Source organism: Panulirus ornatus, chromosome 2 (genome assembly GCF_036320965.1).
Source record: "Panulirus ornatus isolate Po-2019 chromosome 2, ASM3632096v1, whole genome shotgun sequence".
Classification (NCBI taxonomy): Eukaryota; Metazoa; Arthropoda; class Malacostraca; order Decapoda; family Palinuridae; genus Panulirus; species Panulirus ornatus.
The window spans coordinates 30,746,142-30,771,462 of record NC_092225.1 but is presented as its reverse complement, the minus strand read 5'-3'; the positions used below and the strand labels follow the sequence as shown (position 1 = coordinate 30,771,462).

Genomic DNA, 25,321 nt, shown 5'->3' with positions numbered 1-25,321 from the left:
CGTAAGTACCGTGTCTCTCTCTCTCTCTCTCTCTCTCTCTCTCTCTCTCTCTCTCTCTCTCTCTCTCTCTCTCTCTCTCTCTCTCTCTCTCTCTCTCTCTCTCCTTCCGTCAGCTGGCCACCTCAACAAGGAACACTTTCTCCACTCACTCCCGTCCTCCGTGCGTGGCTAGACTTCGTCCATGCCATAAGTACTAAAGAGATATCAAACACCATTACCCCACTTCCTCCACCAGGCAAACACACGGGCTTTGATAATGGCTGGCGCTCTGTCCTCAGCAGCCAACGACGACAGTGTGAAGGCGAGCTTGGCAGAGACGGGAGGATGACACGAAACACAGCTGATGGACTTCAAGTAGGTCGCTGCCTCTTGTAGATCCCTTTCCGCTCGCCTCGACAATGTACAGGACCGCTTATTCTGCCACCCTCGGGGCCTCCGTACTCATGCGCTTCCCTATCTTGGTTAAGTTGTACATCCGTGCTCATTTCTCAGCTATTATTTCATGTACAGTCGGCTTCGTAAGTGTATACTGATGAACGCTTCAGCATCCGTAAAGAGTAGGTCCACCCAACACGGTCGGTCTCTGTAACTATCGATGGGTCAACCCTTCCCTTTTTTTTTTTCCCTAAGTTCCTTGGGGCTCTGCTTTCTTCACACCTCCTCCAAACCATTAAAGTTTTCCTTTGATATAAAGCTAAATTCCCTCATACGCTGCAAACTGTTCCTCCACTTCTTTAAAATCCTCTCTCTCTCTCTCTCTCTCGAATTTTGCTTGATCATCACATCTCGTCAGAACTGCCTCAGCCAGTGAGGTGGACGCGACCAAGCTATAACTAATGCCTTTAAACTCACCCTCTTCTCAGTTCTCATTCTAAACCTCCTCATAGCTTTCCCATCTTCTTTGATGCTTTTGTACTTCCCCAACTCAATAAACACACTGAGTAACACCGGAACATTTATAATCTGTACTTGAAATCCTGCAGACACAAACTGTTGAGTCTGCCTCTCGAGAAACGGTGAGTCTTATTCAATAGCCCAGAACGTATCCACTGTACAATTGTTCCGAATACGCATAGAAATGATTCGTCCTTGTACCGAGTGACACTGTTACATCCGGGGAAGTTCAGAAATTCTACATCTGATTGTCACAGTCGAGTCTAAAGCACTGCACTTACCAACTCTTCCACTCTAACCTGAGAACCTGAGCCATTTATCTTACACTGTAGTGTTTGTTCGCCTGCCACATTATATATATATATATATATATATATATATATATATATATATATATATATATATATATATATATATATATATATATATTCCAAAAGAAGAAACAGAGAAGGGGTCCAACTGAGGGATTTTCCTTCTTAGGCTCATTCCTCTGTTCTTAACGCTACCTCGCTAGCGCGGGAGGCGACGAATATGTGTGGAAAAAAAATTATATATATATATATATATATATATATATATATATATATATATATATATATATATATATATGTATGTATATATATATTCAACCTGTTTCTACTCCCGAGAACTAGTTGCTTGAGTGCTCCCACCAGTAGGTAGAGCACGTAATACTGGGTAAGCCTCTGCATCGCATTACTCTGTGGCCGTTGGCAACTCGCGGCTGGGCTGTTGTGATATTTGTTTCTTACCTCCACCGCTAAACCTCGGAAGTCTTTCCCTTCTTATGCCTTCCCTAACAACTGTGACCTAATCCTTTTTAAAAGGCAGGACTGCCGCAACCTTTAGCTAAAGCCTCTCGGATTATCTTTCCTTTCTTCTCTTTACTTGTTTTATCACTTTAAACCTTTTTTTGCATGCTTGATCGAAGACCTGCCCTCGATGTCCCTCCGCTCCGCTGCTCGATCCTTGATTCAAAAGGTCAGGAAGATTTGATTCGTTCCTTGATGAGAATAATATCGCGTCGTATCGGATTACACAGTGGTCGAGTTCCACCGTAGATTAGGCATGGTGATGAGAGACGATAGACAGACAGTGTGGGACGGATCTTCTGGGAGCTGGAGGTGGAGAGCCGGGCGGTGTCTACACCAGGACCCCAAGTCTTTCCCCCCGCTGATGATGCACTCTCCCCTCATATTGACCGTCCACCTCCAGCTCTCTCTCTCTCTCTCTCTCTCTCTCTCTCTCTCTCTCTCTCTCTCTCTCTCTCTCTCTCTCTCTCTCTCTCTCTCTCTCTCTCATGCTGTGTTTGTACCGAGGCGCTCGCTCGCAGCCCTCTGATGTTGACATTTTAATCCAGACCTGTGTCATATACCTTGCACGAGAGCGACGTCGCGCCGGGACGCAGGGACGCATCACAGGAAAGAGGCCCTCCTTCCCTGGCTGAGGATATAGCTTACAAGTGTTTCAGCAGTGGACGGGGTATATCCGCAGCATGCGCCATACACACGTGCACAGGGTAGATCCGGCCTGGACGGTGCATGTGACAGGGTATACTCAACCTTGACGATACAGCATGACTTATGAGTCGAGTGCCACACGGTACGGTACATCTGGTGAATCACGTGTTGAGTCACATGCCACACGGTACAGTAGAACTGGTGAGTGACGGGCCAGCATGGTTGGTGCCAGGGAACAACAGTACAGGGTATACAGTACAAACTGTCGTCACATTAACATTGTGTTAATCATGAGGAGCCCAAGCTTCAGACGGGCGGCCAGTCCTCGAACACCAGCGGCAGTGTGTCATGTTGTACGATAGAATGAGGCGAAGACAAGGAGCCAAGGACAACGGTATGTACATACAGGAGGAACGATGACGTAATGGACCAGTGAAAACCACTAGATTGACGAAGACATAGCACTAAACCCACTCTGTGTGTGTGTGTGTGTGTGTGTGTGTGTGTGTGTGTGTGTGTGTGTGTGTTGCCTATATTTGTCCCTCCGTATTAGCATTTAGACAGCAGCCTGGCCGACCGTGGGACGCATGACAAGTGACGTTCGTTATTCACAAGTAATGCGTCCAGTCCACCTTGAGGTCGGTGAGGTGTGCGGGCGCCATTTCCCCACGTTCGCCCTACTGTGGGCCAAGCTGCTGGGCCGGTTGTGCTGAAGGTGATGATGTTTATGCAAGTCCGATGTGCCCCCAGCCAGCGACGTCACCATCAAATTTACATTTGATTATGGCTCAGCACCTGTGTGGACGCCCTCCTCACGTGCGTCCGAGACCTTAAGATTTTACGAACGCACGTTGTAGTGTGGCATCCGGGACCTGATCCTGGCCATGCCTCCCTCTTTTGTCTCTCCTCCGTCACTCGTTTGTCTCATATCTCAAAAGACCTTCGTCAATGACTTCTCTGTCTCCCTCTTTCCCTGTTAGCAGCGGCGTGCCTCGGGTTTAAGTCCTGTCTCCCGCGCTCTTATAAACGACTTCATTCAGCAACCTAACTAAATGTACTCTGACGATAAACATTAACACTATATTGCTTTATTTATTTTGTTATTCCATCCATCTTTTGCTTGATCCACGTCTACTGTTGTCACAACTGAGTCTCTGTGATACCATCAAGACTGCAGCCACGATTTTCCTCTGAGACCAATACAAATCTTGTTGAGTTTAACGCCCTCGAGAAACCCTCCGCGACCTTCCCCGTCTCCTCTCATACCTCCATGATTCCACGACTGAACACAACAAACGTACTCAGTGTCACTGCGAGTCCTGCCCGGGTGTCTAGAATTCATCTCTCGTCAGAAAAGTTGCTTTGATTACACGAACATTTGCTTCGGTCTTGTCTTCAGGAACAATACTCACACTTCCTACGCTTCCTTGTAAAGGTGGAACCACAAGACCACCCGAATCCTTAACTCTCTAAATTTCATCTTAGAATCTATACCACTTGCCTTGTGCATCTGTGTTTGCTCTTTCCCCTTTTCGTAGATATTACTCCGGTTACTCCTTGTGTGCCCGATATTAGCGACACCGCTTATCAATAAGCGGGAAGTCGCTCCGCCGCATGATTACTGTGTAACCGTTGGTAACTCAGGGATGGCGCCCTTGTGATGTCTGCTGCTTTCCTTACGCCGCTGAGCTTTAGCAATCTTTACCTTCTTGTGTCTTCCATAGATTAAATGGCTTGGCCTCGATGATGACTGACACCCTTGACTTGAAGCCTTCGACAAAAGATGTAATAAAAATGTTATCAGATGACAGAGCTCAGAGTTCCTGGTGGCCAGTATCCACCAGCAGGTGACCACCGCCTCTCTCAGGTTTATACATGAGGAACCAACAGCTCTCCCACAGCCACACCTCTGTCGTCATAATGATGAGGCCTCTGTGTCCCAACCTGGAGGATCTGATATTCTAATGTGTGATCATGCAATCCACGTCGCCCGGCTTGCTTGGTAGCCTTGTTCATCATCAGAAAATGATATGAAGTGTCTGTAAGCGAGCATCCTGGAAATAACACGCTCGCGACATAAGAGAGAAACATATTTTGACCCAAGTCGACGCAGGAGCAGGAAGTAGATATGAATGCGACCCGCTGAACGAGTCTTAATAATATAACATTCACCTCAGTTTGCATGAGTTTCATGTCAACTATTCACAAGCGACATTGCTCACCTCTCCAGACGCTACACTTCAGTCCTCAAACACGGCAGTACAACCTGTCACGCTCTGACTGGTCGCCCAGAGTCATCCCATGTTATAAAACTGGATACGATAAATTTGTTGTCTTACGCAACGCACCTACACTACCACAGCCGAACCTAAGTTCCGGTCTGATTTTTCTTTACATATAATGTTGCCAGAGAACTCACTGCAAAGGAGTCCATCCTTTCCCTAAAACCAGTTTGCTACTGATTGTAGTGCGACCTCGTAAAAGGGTTAGATACAATATGTTTCTTGTTGGATGGACTTAAAGGTCATTATGTAGGTCATCTGTCAAAGTGTGCATCATACAGAGTATAGTTTATACACGAACCCTGATATCACAGGGTTTAAAGCTGTCCTAACTCACGCTTGTGTCGGCTTACTCCAGCCAGCAGCGTCCGTGTCGTTCTGTTCTGGAACCATAGTCCAGCCAGCGTCCGTTCGTCCTGATGCCCTGGAAGGCAAGGCACGTCGGCACACCACAGCCCGGCCTTGCCAAGCTTTACAAGAAGGATGGTTGATCCTGGTGGCGCAACCCGGCAGAGAGACCCACTTGACCGCTGAGACCAGTCAGAACTGCCGGGTCGGGACGGTCAAGGTGAGGCACGGTAGGGGGTGAGGGTGTGGAGGCTGTGTGGGCAAGAGGATGACGATGGTACACGCCAATCCTCAGTCAAGTGCCACAACCCTAGACCTTCTAACGCTCGTCACACGTGACAACCAGGTAAACTTACCACTAACCCCACCTACCAAACAGCCCAGTAGGACTCTAACCTACCACACCAGTGCAGTGCGTCAAGTTGCCCCAGACCTCCCTCACGCTCGACCGCCAGGTTCTGGTGGGAAGGAGACTCGCCTCAGGAACATCAACCCAGCACTATCCATCCTTAGGAACGCGCGACGCCTCAAACACATACATTGTTGAGGCACCGCTGGACAAGTGGGGCCCGCGCTGGGGTTCGTGCCCACTCGTTGAGGAGGGTGGCCAGGCCTGCGCCTCGCAAGTGTTGAGAGGATAATGTGTAGAAAGTTTTCTGGTGTCAGTATGTACCATGACGCGTCGATATACTCGGCGAGCCCGTCGTGAGGCGCACGATCTTCCCCCGCCGCAGGCCGGCAAACATCGGAGGCTACAGCCTCGTCAGACACACAGGAATTTCCCCATGAAGTTCACACACACACACACACACACACACACACACACACACACACACACACACACACACACACACACACACCTCGGATGTGGCGCTGTGTACGTCATAAGTAGACAATCTTCGCCCTCTAGCTTCTTTTTTTTTTTTTTTTGCGGTCTTTAATTTGCCAGTAACAGGTGCAGGTGGCCAGTGTGCCGGTACCTGCCGCGGGAGGCGCGCTTCACCTGGGGGTGGCAGGGGAGGGGAGGGGAGGGGGGTGAGTGGCGTGTCATGTCGCCTGCCAACCGAACAACAGACGAGTGCCGCCGTAACTACACGTGGTGAACGTATGATGACAACCGTTCCTCTGGTGGAGTCCCGACCGGTGCCACCACACAGCAGTGCTCACCCACACCTCGTCTATCCCGCGTCTCAGGTGAAGGTGGTGGTCAGGCAGGAAGGGTGGCAACCCACAGCTTGGTGTGAGGATAGACCAATCACTTCCCCTCTGTCGTTAGTTTAATGCTCGACTCCAACACAAGGCTGGACATGATTAACCTTAAGGTGTGGTAGGTCGACGTAAGGAGGCTGCACAGTGGGTGACTGAGGCAGGTGTCGTGGCCCAGGGAGGCCGGATCTGCATCATGCACTTCTGGTGACGTCAGAGGCCGACAGTAACAGCATGACGACACACACGCTCTCCCTCACCTGCATCCTGACCTCTCCCGCCTCTCTCTCTCTCTCTCTCTCTCTCTCTCTCTCTCTCTCTCTCTCTCTCTCTCTCTCTCTCTCTCTCTCTCTCTCTCTCTCTCTCTCTCTCTCATCGTGCCCCTCTTGTTAACTATCTGGCAGCAACAGCTCTGAGGACCGACCAACCAGTTACACCAGAGACCCCCGTCGACTGTGTGATGGGCACTTGGGCGGGGCGTCGGGTGCTGGCGCAGGAGACCATGGGGGCGGGACGCTCCCTGGGAGCACGCACGTAGGTCCTTAGTGAGAATACGACCTTTAACCTGAGGCGTCAGCCGCACCCGCGAAGGGCGTCGCCCGTCACGAGGAATTCAAATGTCAGTCCAGGGCGCTGGGTGTGGGTCCCTTGCCGCGGCGTTGGTGCAGAATTTAGAAGCGTAAGTCCTCTCTCCTGACCTCCCAAACTGTTGACAGGTCGGGGGTCTTCAAGGGTCTGGCTTACTGGCACAGGACACTGGAGATGGTCGCCTTGTGCGCCTCCCTCCTCCGACGGTGTCGTATTCCCCCGTCGCCGACTCCCCGGCCAAGACGTGTTGGACCGGGGAGCTGCTTCACCGCCGGCCTCGAGCTGCTCCTCGCCCGTCCAGCCCGTGCCAGAAGACCCCAGCGGCACCGTCTGATCTTGCGCGGCCGCAGAGGCGGACACGCTGGCTTAGCTGGGCAAGGCTGCGGTCCCAAGATGTGGGCACACGGCGGTGTCCCAGGCCCGGGCACAGGTCATCAACAGCTGAGAGCAGTATGGCCGCCGGCGTGTGATGCAGCGCCCTTGTATCACACGCCACTCAAGAGGCGGCCATGGTGGCAGCAACGTGTTTGCCCCAGCAGGCGCCGAGAGGGCGCGTCGGTCACATTTGGGATTTCCCAAGGAAGGGAGGTGGGGAGGGGGAGGGAACTCCACCCCTGCTACAGCAGGTCGCACCTTGGCCGTGAGGAAGGATGGTTTGAGGTTGGACAGGTACGTATACTTGAAGGAGTGCTGGGCTTCTCAGGGTGACACACACACACACACACACACACACACACACACACACACACACACACACACACACACACACACACTAACACACAAATTTGGGAATGTAGTGAAGCGTCTCAGAGATGGGACGAAGGTCGTAACCCGTTTGCAGTGTGAAGGTAATGATGGGAAGACGCCAATATATACAGCAGGGGTATGAGTAACTAGGTATGCTGCAGGGGTATGAGTAACCACGTATACGGCAGGGGTATGAGTAACTAGGTATACAGCAGGGGTATGAGTAACTAGGTATACAGCAGGGGTATGAGTAACTAGGTATACAGCAGGGGTATGAGTAACCAGGTATACAGTATGAGTATGCCAGCTGTCCTGGTGAACACTGAGGTGTGGTGGTGGTGGTGGGTGGCAGGTGACGCTTTCCCATTCTACCAATAACCTGACATTTACTCTCCCATTTACCCACGAAGTCTGGGCATAATTTGGATGACCATAATGTTGTTGTAGCGTCGTGTGCACCCGAGAATAATGTTAAGATGACACTCCCTCGGTGCAGCGGGCTGCCTCGCACGTCCCCACCCACACAACACAACCATCTACCCGCTGAACCTGACTGTACGTCGCATCATTCGTCACATTCAGAAAGGTGTATCCTTAACCCATCAGGCAGCGAACTGGGGTGAATACGAAGCGAAGAAAGTTTCATATCAAAGGACCACCAGCCTGGGGTCGGACCAGCATGGGCTCGAATCCTGGGCGTGGCTGTCGGCCCACACACAGGTGTTCATCCTCCTCACAGGGTTGGTCGATGAGTGAGGACCCGGCCACACCCGGGTTACACACCGTTTGTCCCCACCACTTTCCTACCCTGAAGTTCTTGCACTGTTTTTATATTCTTCCATACTTTCTCTTCATCACACAGAGACATGTTGAAACTGTTGCGATATAAGAATCATATTAATAGGGTGTGTTGCTAACTAGTTGCTTGGTTAAGAAACACAAGAACACGAACGCTACGGTGGTCTGATCCCTGTATTTCTCAACAATCAACTCACAAGTCTCGCCAGTAATTTGTATTCTTATGGTGTAGTTGCTCCCGTGCGACGTCTTTTAACAGGAAGAGAGCGGCGGTACTGGTGTGTGTGTGTGTGTGTGTGTGTGTGTGTGTGTGTGTGAAGAGGCTTGTAGGCCGACAGCTCATTGTCTTCCCCGTGCCATCGTCCTGAACCGTCAGTTCTGGGCAGGGGTTTTACCACCGCTAAATTATCTGGGAAGACCAATGCACAAGTGCATACGGTATGGGAGGAGGGGTTACCCCCCCCCCTCTCTCTCTCTCTCTCTCTCTCTCTCTCTCTCTCTCTCTCTCTCTCTCTCTCTCTCTCTCTCTCTCTCTCTCTCGATCAATGTAGCAGACATGAGTGACCTACGCTAACGCTCGCCTCGCCTGGTTCACCTTTAAGATGAACATGAATGATTCAGTTGTATGGAAGGGGACAAATAAATCGCCTCTGGGTTGTGAAGACCCGTGGTGTGTGTGTGTGTGTGTGTGTGTATGTGTGGTGTGTGTGTGTGTGTGTGTGTGTGTGTGTGTGTAGGCGCACGGTGGCCTGTGAGGACAGGATGGGGATCCAGCCATCAATAAGAATCACGAGGGGATGAGAGGAGGTGAATGAGGGTGGCCTTCTGAAGATGGGTCACTACTGCTGCTAGTGAAGGTGAGGCTTGGGTTATGGCGAGGTCACAGGTCCTCCCCGTCGTCTCTATACACTGACCAGGGACACGCTGCTGGTGGCCAGAGAAAGTCAGGGGACACATCCCCTAACATGTAGGGCAGATAAGGTGACCCAGTGATTACTGATGAGGAGAATGTGTTCTGGCCAGCAAGGATAGGCAGGAGTCGCCACCCTCCCTCGCGGGTGTGGTCGCTGTTTGTGTGTTATGCGGAGACACTTGGCATATAGACAGTATGTACCGTCTCTTGACTCCTGTATGTATAAACACACACAACAGCCTAAGGTGTGTGTGTGTGTGTGTGTGTGTGTGTGTGTGTGTGTGTGTGTGTGTGTGTGTGTGTGTGTGTGTGTGTGTGTGTGTTTGTGTATGTGTATGTGTGTGTGTGTGTGTGTGTGTGTGTGTGTATGTATGTATGTATGTATGTGTGTGTGTGTGTGTGTGTGTGTGTGTGTGTGTGTATGTATGTATGTGTGTGTGTGTGTGTGTGTGTGTGTGTGTGTGTGTGTGTGTGTGTGTGTGTGTTTGTGTGTGTGTGTGTAATTGTTATTCCTGTGATACGGGGAGAGAGTTCTACATTCGTGTACCCCCGTCTCTTGTACGTATGTGACGTCTTTACTCTTAGGCACACACACACACACACACACACACACACACACACACCAGTCTGAGCCAGGTACCCATTTATCGACCAACCCTGAGGGGAGGATGAACAGCTAGGTTGTGTGTGTGTGTGTGTGTGTGTGTGTGTTTCATACTGATCAGGATCCCTGAGTCTGTATTACTCTGCAGTTGGACGTCAGTGTCCTTCATGACGGAGCCATCAGTATGACAGTCACCTGGAGTACCTGGAATGTTCTCCGTAATTACCACCGTAACAGTTGGTGTGGGGCGGTACGCGCCGGGGCAAGGACGGGCGGTCCGAGCCGGGTTGGTGCGGAGACGGCGCGGTGGGGGTCCCATCTCCTCACCAGCAGGAGAGGCGGCTCGTGCCAGGGTTGCCGTAAACCTCAGTAACGTATTTCGTAATGGAACGTACAAACCACAGTTCACGACGGTCAGAAGGACAGCTAAATACATGATAACGCTGCACTGCTGGCCAGGTGAACGCTGGAGTAATGCAATACTATTATGTTCTTAATCCTCATACACTGCAGGTCAGGTATGTTCTCTCGCATGACGCGTGAGGCATGGAAACACGTCGTTGAATATTCCTGTACATCTCCTGCTACCACGAGACAGTGAAGGTGGCACAGGGTCATCCGTGAGGTACCTACCTCAGGGGCGGGGTCAGCACCGTACCCGGTCACCGCCACAGGATGAGGTCGGGTCCTGCATCATCCTACCACTAACACCTGTCCAGAGAACAGCGCAAAAACCCATGACCCTCGCCTGACCTTGAGTACCTTGTTGAGTACGATTCTCTGACTTGAGAGCAGTTTGGTCTGTATTACAGCATCTTAGAATCACAATCACTTCATCTAAAGCATTGCGAAGTTGAATTAAAATCATTGACGGAATTTCTTAAATAATTTTTCAAATGCTCTTTTAAAATACGATGCCCCCGTGCCGTCTCGACTTTCATATTAGATTGTTTATTATATGAAAAATGGTAATTAACATTAGTAGGTTATTACTGGCCTTCACTTTGATGTAGTCATCTGCATGTCGTGTATCTCTGAACATTGCATGGTCGTAATGCATCTTCAGGTACGCCGGGTTGTACATCAACCAGACCCTAAACTCGAAGCTGGAGTTCCGGGACTCCAGAGAGAACGCAGAGCCGTTCAGCCACCACACTAGCCAGGGATCAAGTGAGAGTGATGGGTGCTGCTTTGAAGGCAAGCGTGGGTAATGTGGCTGTTGATAGTATTACTGATGGCTAACAGAATGTACAGGTGTGATAGAAAAAAAATGAAAAATGAAACAAACTTTAGAATAAACCAGCCGCTGATACAGGGGGGAAAATGCTGCAGCATCGCAATCTGTGTCGGTCCTTATGGCTGCCATAGACGTGAGCCATCGTCAAAGAGAATTCGTTAAGCCGTTTAGTTATGTGGACGGTAATCGGTGTCCTGACGTGTTCGTTCGCGCTACATATTCATAATTCACCTAGTTCGTCACTTTGCAATTTGTATATTACATTCTTAAGTTAGGGGCCCATACAATACACCCTCCCCCTTTTGAATGAAAGGAAAAAGTTGGTTCTTGATTGTGATGTTGCAAAATTAACGAAGTAGTTCAGATTTTCCGTTTTAAATAACTCTCTCTCTCTCTCTCTCTCTCTCTCTCTCTCTCTCTCTCTCTCTCTCTCTCTCTCTCTCTCTCTCTCAACTAAGAATAAAAATTTTCTATTAAGAACCTTTTTTGGTGAGAAAAAAAAAGGAAATTAGAATTTTCCTACTCTGTGTGTGTGTGTGTGTGTGTGTTTGTTCAGCACCATGATTACGGCCTTTACCAAGAATAAGAATAAGAAAAAAAGAAAACTCAGTCGAGTCGGATATAAATATCTTCATATATTTTTTCCTATAATTTCCCAAGGGGGGGGATACTAATGTTTCTTTTTTTTTGTTTTTTTTTTGTACGACAGTTGTCTGCTGGCCTTCGGCAGCGTCCGTTCCGCGCTGCCTGACGGAGGCACCCTAACGGGCCTGAAAAATGGGCGCGAACCCAGGTACTCGGGTATGGGGGCCAGGGTTTACCGATGCTCCCGCTGCTTGCTTGATGATGTGCGTCCTATGTGCTAAAGTGGTAATGCACCCAGCCTGTGGGACCTGTGAGGCTGGAGGGAGGGAGGGAGACACGCGAAGCTCCTCCGACTACGTGATGACGTGCCACGGTCTCGCAGGCCGCCCCAAGGGGGTCTGGTGGGGGTCAGCCACATCGGGGTCTCAGAATAGGTTAGAGAAAGGGGGTTACGTGGGGAGGTGGGGGGTCAACCAGCTAGAGCAGTACACGTGTGGTCATGCAGACAGGTCATGGGAGGTGAGACAACGGATTCCCATGTGGTCTGACCAGTTAGTTAACGTAACACATACACGAGTGGGCGCTTAAGACCATTTGTACAGACTTACTCCCATGCAGTACACTGACACACTCACCAGAAATGCGCAGTACACAGACATACTCACCAGAAATGCGCAGTACACAGACATACTCACCAGAAATGCGCAGTACACAGACACACTCACCAGAAATGCGCAGTACACAGACATACCAGAAATGCGCAGTACACAGACATACTCACCAGAAATGCGCAGTACACAGACATACTCACCAAAAATGCGCAGTACACAGACATACTCACCAGAAATGCGCAGTACACAGACACACTCACACCAGAAATGCGCAGTACACAGACATACTCACCAGAAATGCGCAGTACACAGACATACTCACCAGAAATGCTCAGTGCACAGGCACATGCACCAGAAATGCGCAGTACACTAGTGCATACGGTATGCGAGGGGGGTTACACCCCCCTCTCTCTCTCTCTCTCTCTCTCTCTCTCTCTCTCTCTCTCTCTCTCTCTCTCTCTCTCTCTCTCTCTCTCTCTCTCTCCGGCTGGAGGATTCTTACCTTCGCGTAAAGAATTACAGAGAAAACGTTCCTGAGGCAGGTAGCTGACACATATTGGTGTGGGGCCAGCACCAGACCCACCCACAACAGATGATGTGGGCGGGTGAGGCCAGCACCAGACCCACCCACAACAGATGATGTGGGCGGGTGAGGCCAGTACCAGACCCACCCACAACAGATGATGTGGGCGGGTGTGGCCAGCACCAGACCCACCCACGATAGATGGTGCGGGTGGGTGAGGCCAGTACCAGACCCACCCACGACAGATGGTGTGGGTGGGTGAGGCCAGCACCAGACCCACCCACGACAGATGGTGTGGGTACAATAGATATGACACCTTGAGAGTGGATGTGAGCAAATGAGGGTGTTCTTCATTTGTTCTTGGCGGTACCTCGCTACGCGGGAAACGGTGAACATTTACGTAAACATACGTACATACAAAGTGTGTTGTTTACATCCCGCTGAAACCACAGTTAAAAACAGGAGGGGAGTATTAAGCTGAGCCAACCTCACTCCTAGAGTAGGAGCGTTGTGCTGGGGGGTGGGGGGGTGGAGGGGGGGAGACTTAAGACCTGTAGTGGATGACGGGGGTGAGAAGGGGAGGAGGAGGAGGAGGAGGAGGGGGTGTTCCAACCTGGTGGGTTGCGCCAGAGGAGCCGGCGTGCTGGCCAGGCAGACCCCCCACCCCCGGGCACGTGAAGACAGTCACACACACACAAACCCCTCCAGCATCTCCCGTCCCTCACTGTCCTCATTCAAATGATACCTCGCCCCCATCATCACCCTGCCCCTCCAGCCTCCCTCCACTACGCCCGTTGCCTCCCTCCCTCCCTCGCCTGGCCCCTCCAACCTCCCCTCGCCGACGCAGAAGTTACCTCCACCGGGCGCCCTGGCGCGCCTCCTGCCGTCCTATGAGCCTGGGTCATGCAGTAACATTACCAGGCGCGCGCCGCTAGACTCTCTCTCTCTCTCTCTCTCTCTCTCTCTCTCTCTCTCTCTCTCTCTCTCTCTCTCTCTCTCTCTCTCTCTCCCGCCCACACACACACACACACACACACACACACACACACACACACACACACACACACCCTTCCTACCACCGGCCTGAGCCGCCGCGCCTCACCAGCCTCTCAATTGCTTTCCACCAGCAGGTGACGGTCCTCCCACACACACACACACACACACACACACACACACACACACACACACACTACTGACGGTGATGACACAGGGCTGGACAGAGATAGTAGCATGCCGTTCATCAACCATCATGTTCGTGTTGATACACATGGCCAAACAGACCCCTGGCTTATGCCAAACTTAGACGTCAGTCTATAACATATAATGTTGTTAAGGTCGTATGATTACGTGACGCCAACGGAGAATTCATTCTATTCAGCGATGCTGACAGAGCCAGGAACGTGCAGCTTCCAGGACAACGACAGATAACCCTACCACACACCACTACACCACACACCACTACACCACACACCACTACACCACCACACCACACACCACTACACCACCACACCACAAACCACTACACCACCACACCACACACCACTACACCACCATACCACACACCACCACACCACTACACCACTACACCACCACACCACATACCACTACACCACACACCACCACACTACACACCACCACAACACACGCCGTAGTAAGTCCAAGATCACAACTAGAAACTGTCATGTTTGTAAGACTCAGGGATACAACATCTGACACCACATGACACTGCAGCATGGCATGAGTCAGTCAGGAGGACCTGCTGACACTACAACACATGGCAAAGGTACGACAGCTGGGTTTGTCTCGAGATCCAGATCATGGTAATGACAGACCACAGGGCTACACCAGCTGTCACTGACAGCTGGAGGTGTCAGGTATGACGACCACCACTGCCACCACAAGATTGAATCAGCTGTCAGTGACAGCTGGAGGTGCCAGAGACGATCACATGTCGCATCACTTCTCACTCTTGTTCCCACGACGTCAGCAGAGCTGCTCGCGTCGTGTGATGGACGTGGCGGGAGGAGGTCGCCTGATGGACGTGGCGGGAAGAGGTCGCCTGATGGACGTGGCGGGAGGAGGTCACGATTCATACCTAAGAGGACGATGTCTTCCCTCACGGCCACGAGTAAAGTAACTCCACTGATGGAGACTCGTGTCACGGACGAGCGGATCCCAACGTTGTCTCCGTCACTACCCTACTGGAGCAGGAGCCACCACTACCAGCCAGGTGAGTCCCACGGTCGGCGTCAGCGTCCTCCACTGACCACCGTCAGGAACCTGAGGTATCAAGAGTTGCAGAACTGTCGTATACAACTCTCGCTCAGTCGATCTGGTCAAGTCGAGGTTGTCGGGAAGGTTCTCAGGGGTGGATGGCACCGGGTTGACGGCCATGATGTACATACAGGTGCGGCCATGCGTCTTGTGTGTGGCGTGTGGTTGTAACGCCGGCACCGGCTGCTGGGTCGAGTGCCGCTTAGGCACTTGGAGTCAGAATTACAGTGGGACACTGGAGAAGGCAAGATAGTGTCTTGTGTTGGCTTTACGAGCGTCGCCGGCCAGTCACTTACCGCAGGCACTTTAAGGCTGACCACCAGTTTGTTCGAAGCGACAAAGACAACAGCTGTACTCATTTATCATGGTTTTGACTCTCCTGGATCGTCTGTATGAGGCATCATCACAGATAAGTCAGCGGGTCAACTCAAGTCGACACAGCAGCACGAAGTGTGAGATATAGTTAATATAATACGTACATACATACATGCATACATACATGGTCAACTTCTGTGTATTCTAGAACATACTAAAGCAAGTGCCAGCCCTGGTTCTGTACTCTCCCTGGCAGTGCCCTCCTTTCATTAACATCCCTAACACTACCTCCCTAGCACTACCCTCCTCGGCTGTGCCTCCCTGGCTCTTCCTTCCCTGGCACTGCCCTCCTGTGACACTGTCCCCTGTCACTAACATCCCTGGCACTACCCTCCCTTGCTCTTTCCCCTGTCACCTACATCCTCTAACACTACCCACCAACATCTACACAGCAGTAGATAACCCGTGGCAGCAGACACGTAAGTTCTTGACCCATGTCTTGATATCTGGTAGCCACTTGACCTGACCCAACTTGCGATGGGTGATAACCTCCGGTGCCCTGACCACTCTGTGTGGCAGTTGTCTATACCATATGATGCGCCGCCCACTCCATTCTGACACTGTCAGCAACACCGTGCCTACAGCATCACATTTATATTGTTATCAATTTAACAGACGCTGACCTTAGGTGTGGACTGTGAGCTGGGAGGGAAGGGGTTATAACCCCAGTGTGTATGTATGGAGGGAGGGAGAGGCTGTGGTGGAAGTGACAGTAGCGTGTGTGTGTGTGTGTGTGTGTGTGTGTGTGTGTGTGTGTGTGAGGGGTTGTGGTTATAGTGGTGTTGATACAGTGTGTGTGTGTGTGTGTGGGTGAAGTGTATGTATGGGAGGGTTACACGCGCCGCGCCAGGTGGTCCGTACCGACGCTCACCTTTAACGTCACTAAGCTCTTCAGCATCAGACACCAGAGGAGCACCTCGTCCTCGGGGGCTGAGCCCCTATATAGACCAGTTTGACACTGGACAGTGACGTGTCAAACCAGACACTGCTGGATAAACTATTAAGCCCGTGGAATGTGGTTTACCGCAGTGCACGAAGACCAATATGATTCTTCACCCACGAGTTACCTTTTGGACACTGCACTATCATACCCCAGGGTTTATTTTCCCACAATCCAATATGGCCCAGAACCTGCGGGCTACTGGTGTCCCAAACAAACCAGTATGATCCCAGTAGGATCCCGGGCCAAATGTCATTCATTCACACCTATGATGGAGCGGGAACTGGAGGGTGAGATGCCTTACCCATCACGATGCCGCCCCAGCCAGAGCAACATGCCGAGGACCTTGTGATTACAAGGCCACAGGACCTGACCAGTTTGCCTCAGTAGCAGCCCCCAACACACACACACCAGAGGCCCTTCTTCAGGGGACACATGGGATAGTGTTAATCAGGGATATGTATATGGGCTTTTCTTCCTTCTTTGAAGCAGTAGCAAGACCCTTCCCTAGTGATGAAGACATTGTGGTGGTTGGCGTAACACATAAGCTAGATGATGTATTTATAAAGTGATCTTTGTGTGACAGGACGAAATGATTGGACGTCGGTGTGTCAATAACCAAGTAATCTAATATCAGTCCGTTGAACACTAAATGAGTGGCCATCAGTACGTCACACACCAATGATCAGGTATCAGTATTTCAAACACCCGATAATTTGGACATAGATACGTCGAACACCAAATGGTCGTACATCAGCATATCAAATACCATATGACCTAAAGACATGTGTTTTCAGAAGCGACATTGTAATTCAACTGGAGGCAAGGAGGAGGGAGGGACAGCTAGGTAAAGCAATACCGAGATCCCTCACTCCCCCAAGAACCCAACACTGCGGCCGAGGCCAGGACCAGCGTTCCCTTACACCCCCATCCCTCACTCACCTACACAATGACGCACACTCAAGCTAGACCAAGGCCCCAGCGGCCTGATCTCCTCACTGAAGGCTGGATCAGCCTGTAGGAGAACAAGGACGATGAAGTAAGAAAATAAATGCAGCTTTAAGGCAGATCCTTATGAGGCCATGATGATGATGTTGATACAAAGCTGTTCTGTGACGTCAGACGGGACTCCATACCAAAGGCAATACAGGAAATTGAGCAAGGTAAAGTGTCAGGGGGGACGCGAGGTGTTTCTTTTGAAGTAACTAACGGACGCGTCGAGCATGCCCAGGAAAGGTAAACATTCAAGTCTGCAACGACAGAAATTTTGAGCCGTGTGGCCGAATCCCTCGAATGCAGACAGATATACGTCGTCTCCAACAGGTATTCGCGAACATGTGCTCGTCACAACAGACATGTCATGTTTGTGCCGGGGGAAAAATATGAAAAAAGTGACCTTTAAGTTTCTGAAGCCGACTTCTGTCCCCGTCCATGACTTACCCTGCGAGTAAGTCTATGTAGTGAGGGCCTGTACTACTGGGGTGATTGTTGCTACATGTTTCCATTTGTTAAGTTACTACTGCTCTAGTACGCTGAGGAAGTGAAGGAGTCTCTCATGTTTGCCCGTCATACGTTGAACATTCAACCTGCTCTGATATTTCCCATAACATCTTTCCTTCAGTAGATATCACATGAAGTCTCCCAGCAGCTCCCCACTGTATCATCCCAGAGAGCTCTTGTCTCAGTATAAAGGTTAGATGCTTTCGTATCATCTGTGTTGATATTAGCATTGTGTCTCGACCTTATCTCGGTGTTCAACCTAAGAGCTTGTGGCCAACCCCAGGTACTCGCATATCTGTCTGCATCGATCGAGGCGTTAAGGCACATTATCATTTTCCATCCCAGCAATTTCTCGACCTTAACATTGTATCGTGAAGTCCTCAGACAGATATAGCCCTTCGCTGTAGCTGTGGACTACACCACTGCACTTTGCTGATAACACACAAGAGTTACAGTAACGACTACCAAGTATAATTCACATCAGAATCTTTCGAGTCTGACGTGGTGAAGCGTACGAAATCCCAGCACTCTAAAAACAACATACGAGTTCAGCATTCTAAACACAACGAAAGTTCAGCGGTGTACCTACATTTACACGTCCATTGGATGATTGTTAAATGACCGGGTTACTCCGAAACCTTGAGACGCGAAACTCATCTTTCCATTACAAGGGATGGCAGTGTGTTCTGCAGTGGAATAAATGTATTTTCAACATCATCCTTAAACCCAATTTCGTTATTATGTGTAGATTGTGCCACGTCTGATAGTACTCACAGCTACTACCCACACAAGACAGACAGGGAACACTACAGAACTGTATAAATACAGAAAACGATCAATGATTCAAAGCCATGTAATAAGACACAGACTATGTTAGGTACAAGGCATAGAAAAGTTAAAAACACCAGACACAGGTTGATTTTGCAAGTGCCAGACAATATAACATTAGCTGTTCATATAGTCATCTAACATAACAACAACTCACATCTAACAAAGATGTATGTGTATTACCAGTGATGAAATAACTATATAAAGATAACTTCGTATTGTTAGTTACTTCAGTTCAGATGTGAATGAGATAAGCCTATTAGGGTGTTCCAGTGGATATATACATCGTCAGAAAAATGAAAAAGAAATATGTTTACTGAAACAACTTAAAAACGGGTCAAATATAGGATGGTCATGTTTATTTTTTCTTATAAGTAACCCCCAGCTGTGTTGTCGATTAACAATGAACCGGATATTAAAGGGCAAAATCGCGTTTCCTTTAAGGACCGACCACATGAAATGATATCCAAGCACAGTCAATCCTACGGCAAGTTGCAGACATTGCACAGCCAGCTACCACAACGTTTATCAACTTCAGCGGTCAACTCAAATATTACAATGCAGTTCTCTCCTCAACACTTGGTCGTGGGGGCAAAATGTTTATGATTGACGTAAGTCAACACTTGGTTCTGGCGTACAGACACGTACGTATTCAGGAAACACGTTACTAACGTTTTCGGGAACTCCCATGTCGCTCCGGCATATGGGACGTGTGACGTGTTGCCTTCCATCAGATGATGTCACAACCACGAGACTTCCATCCGTTACAGAATGTCAAGTAGGAATCAAAATGGCTCAGTAACGAGGAGAAAAAATACTCCACCTTAACGCGTAGCCATTAACCCAACCTTAACACCCCCTGTCACTAACCCAGCCTTAACACCCACTGTCATTAACCCAGCCTTAACACCCCCTGTCACTATTCCAGCCTTAACCCCCTGTCATTAACTCAGCTTTAGCCCCTTGTCACTGACTCAGCCTTCACCCCCCCTGTCACTAACCCAGCCTTAACCCCTAAGTCACTAACCCAGCCTTAATCCCCCCCCCCCCCGTCACTAACCTAACCGGTTACGTAATACATGAACCAAACAGGAACCGGTGCAACCGGCTTAGGCCGAAACCCTGGGTTGTACACGTGAGGACGTCCAGTGTTGGTGGTTGTGTGGTAGAATGCCAACAGCCTCTCGCAGGGCGGGCTGTTTGGCTCTGCTGTGTTCATGCTGTAAGACCGTGGTGGTTTGTCCCATGTTCACGTACGATACAGTATAATACAGCTACAGTAGAACTGACGGATGATGACACAAGGTCATCCTGTTTGGTTATAGTTCAGTAAATATTTGATACTGTGAAAAGATGAGGTAAATTCTTTCAGTAGTCTAGTTGGAAAACTAAACCCACAACCTCCTACAACCTTCATAACGAGCAAATGATGCTTCAACTATACCTTGTCTTTGTGTATGTTCCTCAAAATCCGCAAATCACTGTTGGTGAGTTAAGATAATACTCCGAAAACAAACATTTTCAAAGTGTAACAGGAGACATCCCGCGAGAAGAGGCCACACGTACTTCACCTTGCACAGTCGAGAGGTTACTGAGCATGAGCAGTGAGTGGAACTGTGGCAGTGTGAGGAGCGTTGGGGTCTCGGCGACTTCACAGGGTTCCCACACACACACACACACACACACACACACACACACACACACACACACACACACACACACACACACACTACCGCTCAACGCTGAAATTTGCAACTTTCAGAATTTCAGTGAAGTTGATTTGTGACAAATACCATCCTTTAGCGACGATGGTCATTACATTCGTCTTGTCTGTGTAAGGTAAGGTAGTATTGACGTGGTTGCCTCGCTTTGTTTCCGCATCCATTACATCATCCCGTGCTGGGATGCTAAACATCCCATGCCAACGCGCAGCTTAATCGCTCACTCTTGCCAGACGCACATCTTTGAGGTGGGCATCTTAGTTTTTGTAAGGGAGTTTTTAGTGTACTTTGCGGTTCCGGAGACCAGTGTAGGTATAATGTCATAAGACCTTGTATACTTGCGAGAATAGGGAGTATATCATAACCTCAGAGATATACGTGGATATATATATATATATATATATATATATATATATATATATATATATATATATATATATATATATATATATATATATATATATATATATAGATAGATAGATAGATAGATAGATATATAGATCAGGTTACAAACCCACAACAGATGAAGAGAACTCATCTTTCATCGGTAAATCCATAGCCCTCAGCGTCACGACGGAAGCATCATGAGCCAGGTTCATGGATTCTCAACACCACTGGATCCCTCATGACCGAGAGCAGAGAATCTGGTAGTCTCCAGAGAGCGGCGGGCCTGCCGGCCAACCGTACCGAGGTCGTGTTGAAGCTGTCAGTGAGGTAGACCTCAGACCAACCCACCTGAGACCTTTGATATGACTATGTCCAGCATCGCATCTGTTCTCTTCCATACCAACTTGAGAAGATGCCTTTCTGAACCCATCTGCGATCCCCGTAGTTCATCTTTTTTAACGGATGTGTATAAGAAATGAACGTAGAACCTGTCATTCCTAATTGAAGTGTTGATTCTTCCGTTGGTTGTTTTTTAAAGATGAGAAATTCTGATGAAGCAAAGTTGCCGATGATGTCATCCAACTAGAGAGACTGTGACGTCATCCTACGAGGCTTCCCTTCCCCCTTATCAAGGGCTACACACTGTGGTGTACTTTGCGCCGTAGGACATCCGCCCTTGACCATGGCCAGGGACCATGGCTCCCACCAGGAGGACGTGTGAAGCCCTACACACTCCGTTAACGTCCAGAGGAGTACTGGTGTTAACTCAGTCCAGGTCACTGCCAAAGTTTTGACCTCAGAGCCTTTCATGGCGTTGGAAATCGACAGGTGATCCTGTGCGAACTGGCTGCGGTGAGTGTGAGGTGTTCAACCTCTCGCGACCCGTCTAAGCAGAAGCAGACCCGCCTGCTGCCTCTCACATCCACAGACGAGTCGCTGACAACTCTCGACCCGAGGTTGGTGTGCTGACACCCAAACTATGTAATGGCTTAGGGAACGTCCCTCTTTTACTCTGAGCTCAAGATTACCCAGTATCGTGTACGAACGTTATCCTGGCGGTGTCATCATGATCATTGCCCTGGTCGTAATCATACACTCATTATACTCAGTCTTGTGAAAGGCTAAGGCTTATCGTCCCCGCTGAGAAAAGTCCTCAGTAGACGCTGCCCCTTTAAGAAAGGTGGAGTCACTAGAAGCATCAAGCTGATGACAGGCTGAGTATATATACGTATATATATAGGTATCGTTGTCTTATTTTAGGGGGACCAGCATCATACGGGGTACATGTGACCAGACCCACTCGGTCGTGGCTCATGGAGTAATTGTGACCAGATCCACCCGCAGGTATAGAGGACCAAGAACACACACGGCTGTGGCTGCCTTCAAGCAACACTGCAGAACTGTCACACCTTACCACCTCCTGCACCACACCTGCCACATACACCCACAATGGGACCATATATCATATCATTAGTAGTAGTAGTATTGATAGTAGTAGTAATAGTAGTAGTAGTAGTAGTAGTAGTAGTAGTAGTAGTAGTAGTAGTAGTAGTAATAAGCAGTAGTAGTATCATCACGTCTGTTTCAGGCATTATTCACTCCATTCGCAACTCACTCACCCTCAAATCTTGTTCAGTGTGTTAAAGTGACCGGTGGTGTGGGACCAGCCAAGTCTCCTCTTACACGACCTCCAACACAAAATATATCCTCGCCTCCCAACCCTCAGTGATTCCTCTACCTTCTTCATCTGAAACACTCGTACCTCTCATCACACACTCTCTCTGTTCATCTTTCCAAATGTTCCGTAATTTGCCTACAGCAGGAATTCTGTTGAGCTACTAAACATAAATGCGTAAAAAGACTTGGGGGTGATAATGTGTAGTGACCTAAATCCAAGTAAGCAGTGGGAAGAAGCGGTAAGAAAAAAAAAACTGCGAGTGGAATTCGTGGATTCGAATCCTTTCTTCTGTACGACAATATATATTCTAGACCAGAGTAGCTCCTCAGGACACGTATGAATCTAATTTTCATCTCGAGAGTTGGAACAAGAACTTCTCTATGCACAGTTCTTGCAAGCTGTAAGGCTTAAAGCTTTCCCAGTCACCAGAACTTTCACTTCACCTCCGATATTTCTCTCTGGCATGACTCCAACTTCACCTTGTGAGCTTGGTGACTCCTAGGTGTCCTCCCTCCCTTGTCCCACACTTTGCACGTTATCACCATGCAAATACACTGTCACTCTTCCGTCTCTGTCAGGAAGCAGCGTCTTGCTTTTTTTTATTCGCATTCGGTTCCAGCAACAACCTCCTACATACGCCTTCGAAACGGCCCACCAGCCTGCCCATCTCTCCCTCAGATCGACCCAACACCACGGCGTCATCTACACACACCAACTGCAACCATTACCATCCCGGTTATCCATGACTCGGTTTTGACCTACCATCGCCCCACTTGGCACCCGCCTCACGTAATGCCCCATCCATAAGAAAACAATAGATAACCGTGGCTGCATCCCACGGCCTTGACGCACTCTCATATTACTCTCACACCGCTCACTCTCACATACTCTCCTCACACACCTCACACATGCACGACCCTCTTTATAAAAGCTCTCGACAACATGGACAAGTTTTCCTGCATACCATACACACTCAGACTGCATTTATAAATGATAACATATTCTACCTTATTATTATCATTATATTATTATTATTATTATTATTATTATTATCATTATTATTATTATTATTATTATTAGTAGTAGTAGTAGTAGTAGTAGTATTAGTATTAGTATTAGTATTATATCCCTTAGAATAAGGACGAAACAATTCTACGCAAGCAGCAAGCAGCTCATGTGTGTGCTAGGAGGGGACTAATTGGAGCCAGATAGTTAGGGAGGTTAGAAACCCTCCCTTGCCGTATCAAAATTTTCTGAAAGGAAGGAAACAGAAAATGGAGCCGTGTGTGGAGTATTCCTCTAAGGTTCACACATCTGTTTTTGACGCTGCGTTTCTAAGGTTTCCGGGAAGGTGCTATCAGCCCCAGGAAAAATTAGTTGTAGTAGTAGTAGTATCAGCAGATTTTTATAAGTACATCTTTAAGTACACTGAGGTAACGTGCTTTTAGCAAGGCCTGGAGCTGCTTCTTTGTATTCCATCTCTTCAAGATATTCCTGTCGAGCAAATATTCCTCTCGAACCCCTGTGCCTCGCTGTCCTGCTTCCCTAGTCGAGTTAGCAGAGACACAGCCCGCAAGAAGTACACGTAGGTGTGAGGTCCAGCGGTCAGGAAGCCATTATTAAACAACAGACCATTGTGATTATCGTAGCGATTACTCGACACAAGAAAAATAACTCGTCGACCCCAGACGCGAACCACTCCACATACAGACAGCTGCTCACCTTGAAAAGTGTGTCATCACGCACACCATTGGCCTGTCTCGCCTCCAACATCTCTCTCGCCCCCAACATATGACTTGGCGAAATTTAAGAAATATGGTCTAGCACTGTATGATCAGTTGTAGACGCTCAACGTCGAGGAGAGGCAAGGCACACCAGAGTAGTTGACCTCAAGAGGCCACTTTCGCGCCCCCCACCGTAGTCCTGACCCATTTTGTGACTTGCAGGGCGAACACCTCTATTCTTCAGCCTCATAACTTACACCGGATCTCCTGGGTTTTGGGTAGATGTGAATATTCGTGTTGTAAGTAACACGAATATTAGTGGGGACGGCAGTGTAGTGGGCTGCCTCGTAGTGAGTTAGTCTGGACAACAAATGCTCAACTGTTTCAAAGATTCTTGTCACTCCTGTAAGTAATGGAGATCTAGAAATATCTAGAGATACATTTAAACTCAAGGATGCATGCGGAACATTCAATAAACTTGCTAGATAGCAAATCTATACTATGAAATAGGCTGTCTTGTCCTCTGTCGAAGACAATGCTTAACGCACGATGAATAACCCGCTATACACAGTAATACATCCATTTCCCAGGAAGGTTATCATGGTGAAATGTTTTCGGGAATTTATTGGTGAACGGGAAGGTTGCGCTGGTGATAAGGGAGGTAGGATGTGGGAAAATGGCGGGGATAAGGGGTTATACCACTAAATAATGCCATTCCGCCGCTCAGGGTAATGCCATCCGCCGCTCAGGGTGTGGTGGGCAAGGAAGGAGGGAATGGTTATGGTAAAGGAAGATGTAGTGGCCATGGAGGGAGTGAGTGGTGTTACTGATGAGCCAGGGAGGGAGGAAGTGCTGGTGGTGAGGGAGACTGGTGGCTAGGGTAGGAGAGAGTGATGATGATGAAGGAGAGTCCCATCTCTAGGACTTTTTGTATTACTGTATTCTATCACCATTCACACAGTCGCCGTTTAGTTCATTCCATTCGTCCACCACCAGAACAGTATGAAAGTACTGTTTTACATCTCTTCTAAAACCTATCTTCTGTTTCTTGCCTTATTTCATACTATAGGCTTCTGGTTG

General features: G+C 49.0%; 1 protein-coding gene across 2 annotated transcripts in view; it reads right to left on the bottom strand.

Moving 5' to 3' along the window:
- LOC139755675 (uncharacterized) overlaps nt 1-20,324 on the bottom strand; it is a 104,039-nt gene extending 83,715 nt beyond the window's left edge. Inside the window, exon 1 of one of the 2 annotated variants that reach the window (XM_071674325.1) lies at nt 20,176-20,324. The gene's annotated coding sequence lies outside the window, so the exon portion shown is untranslated. The remainder of the gene's footprint in view (nt 1-20,175) is intronic. The other variant, XM_071674333.1, reaches the window with a different exon arrangement.
- Between the last annotated feature and the right edge of the window lie 4,997 nt (nt 20,325-25,321).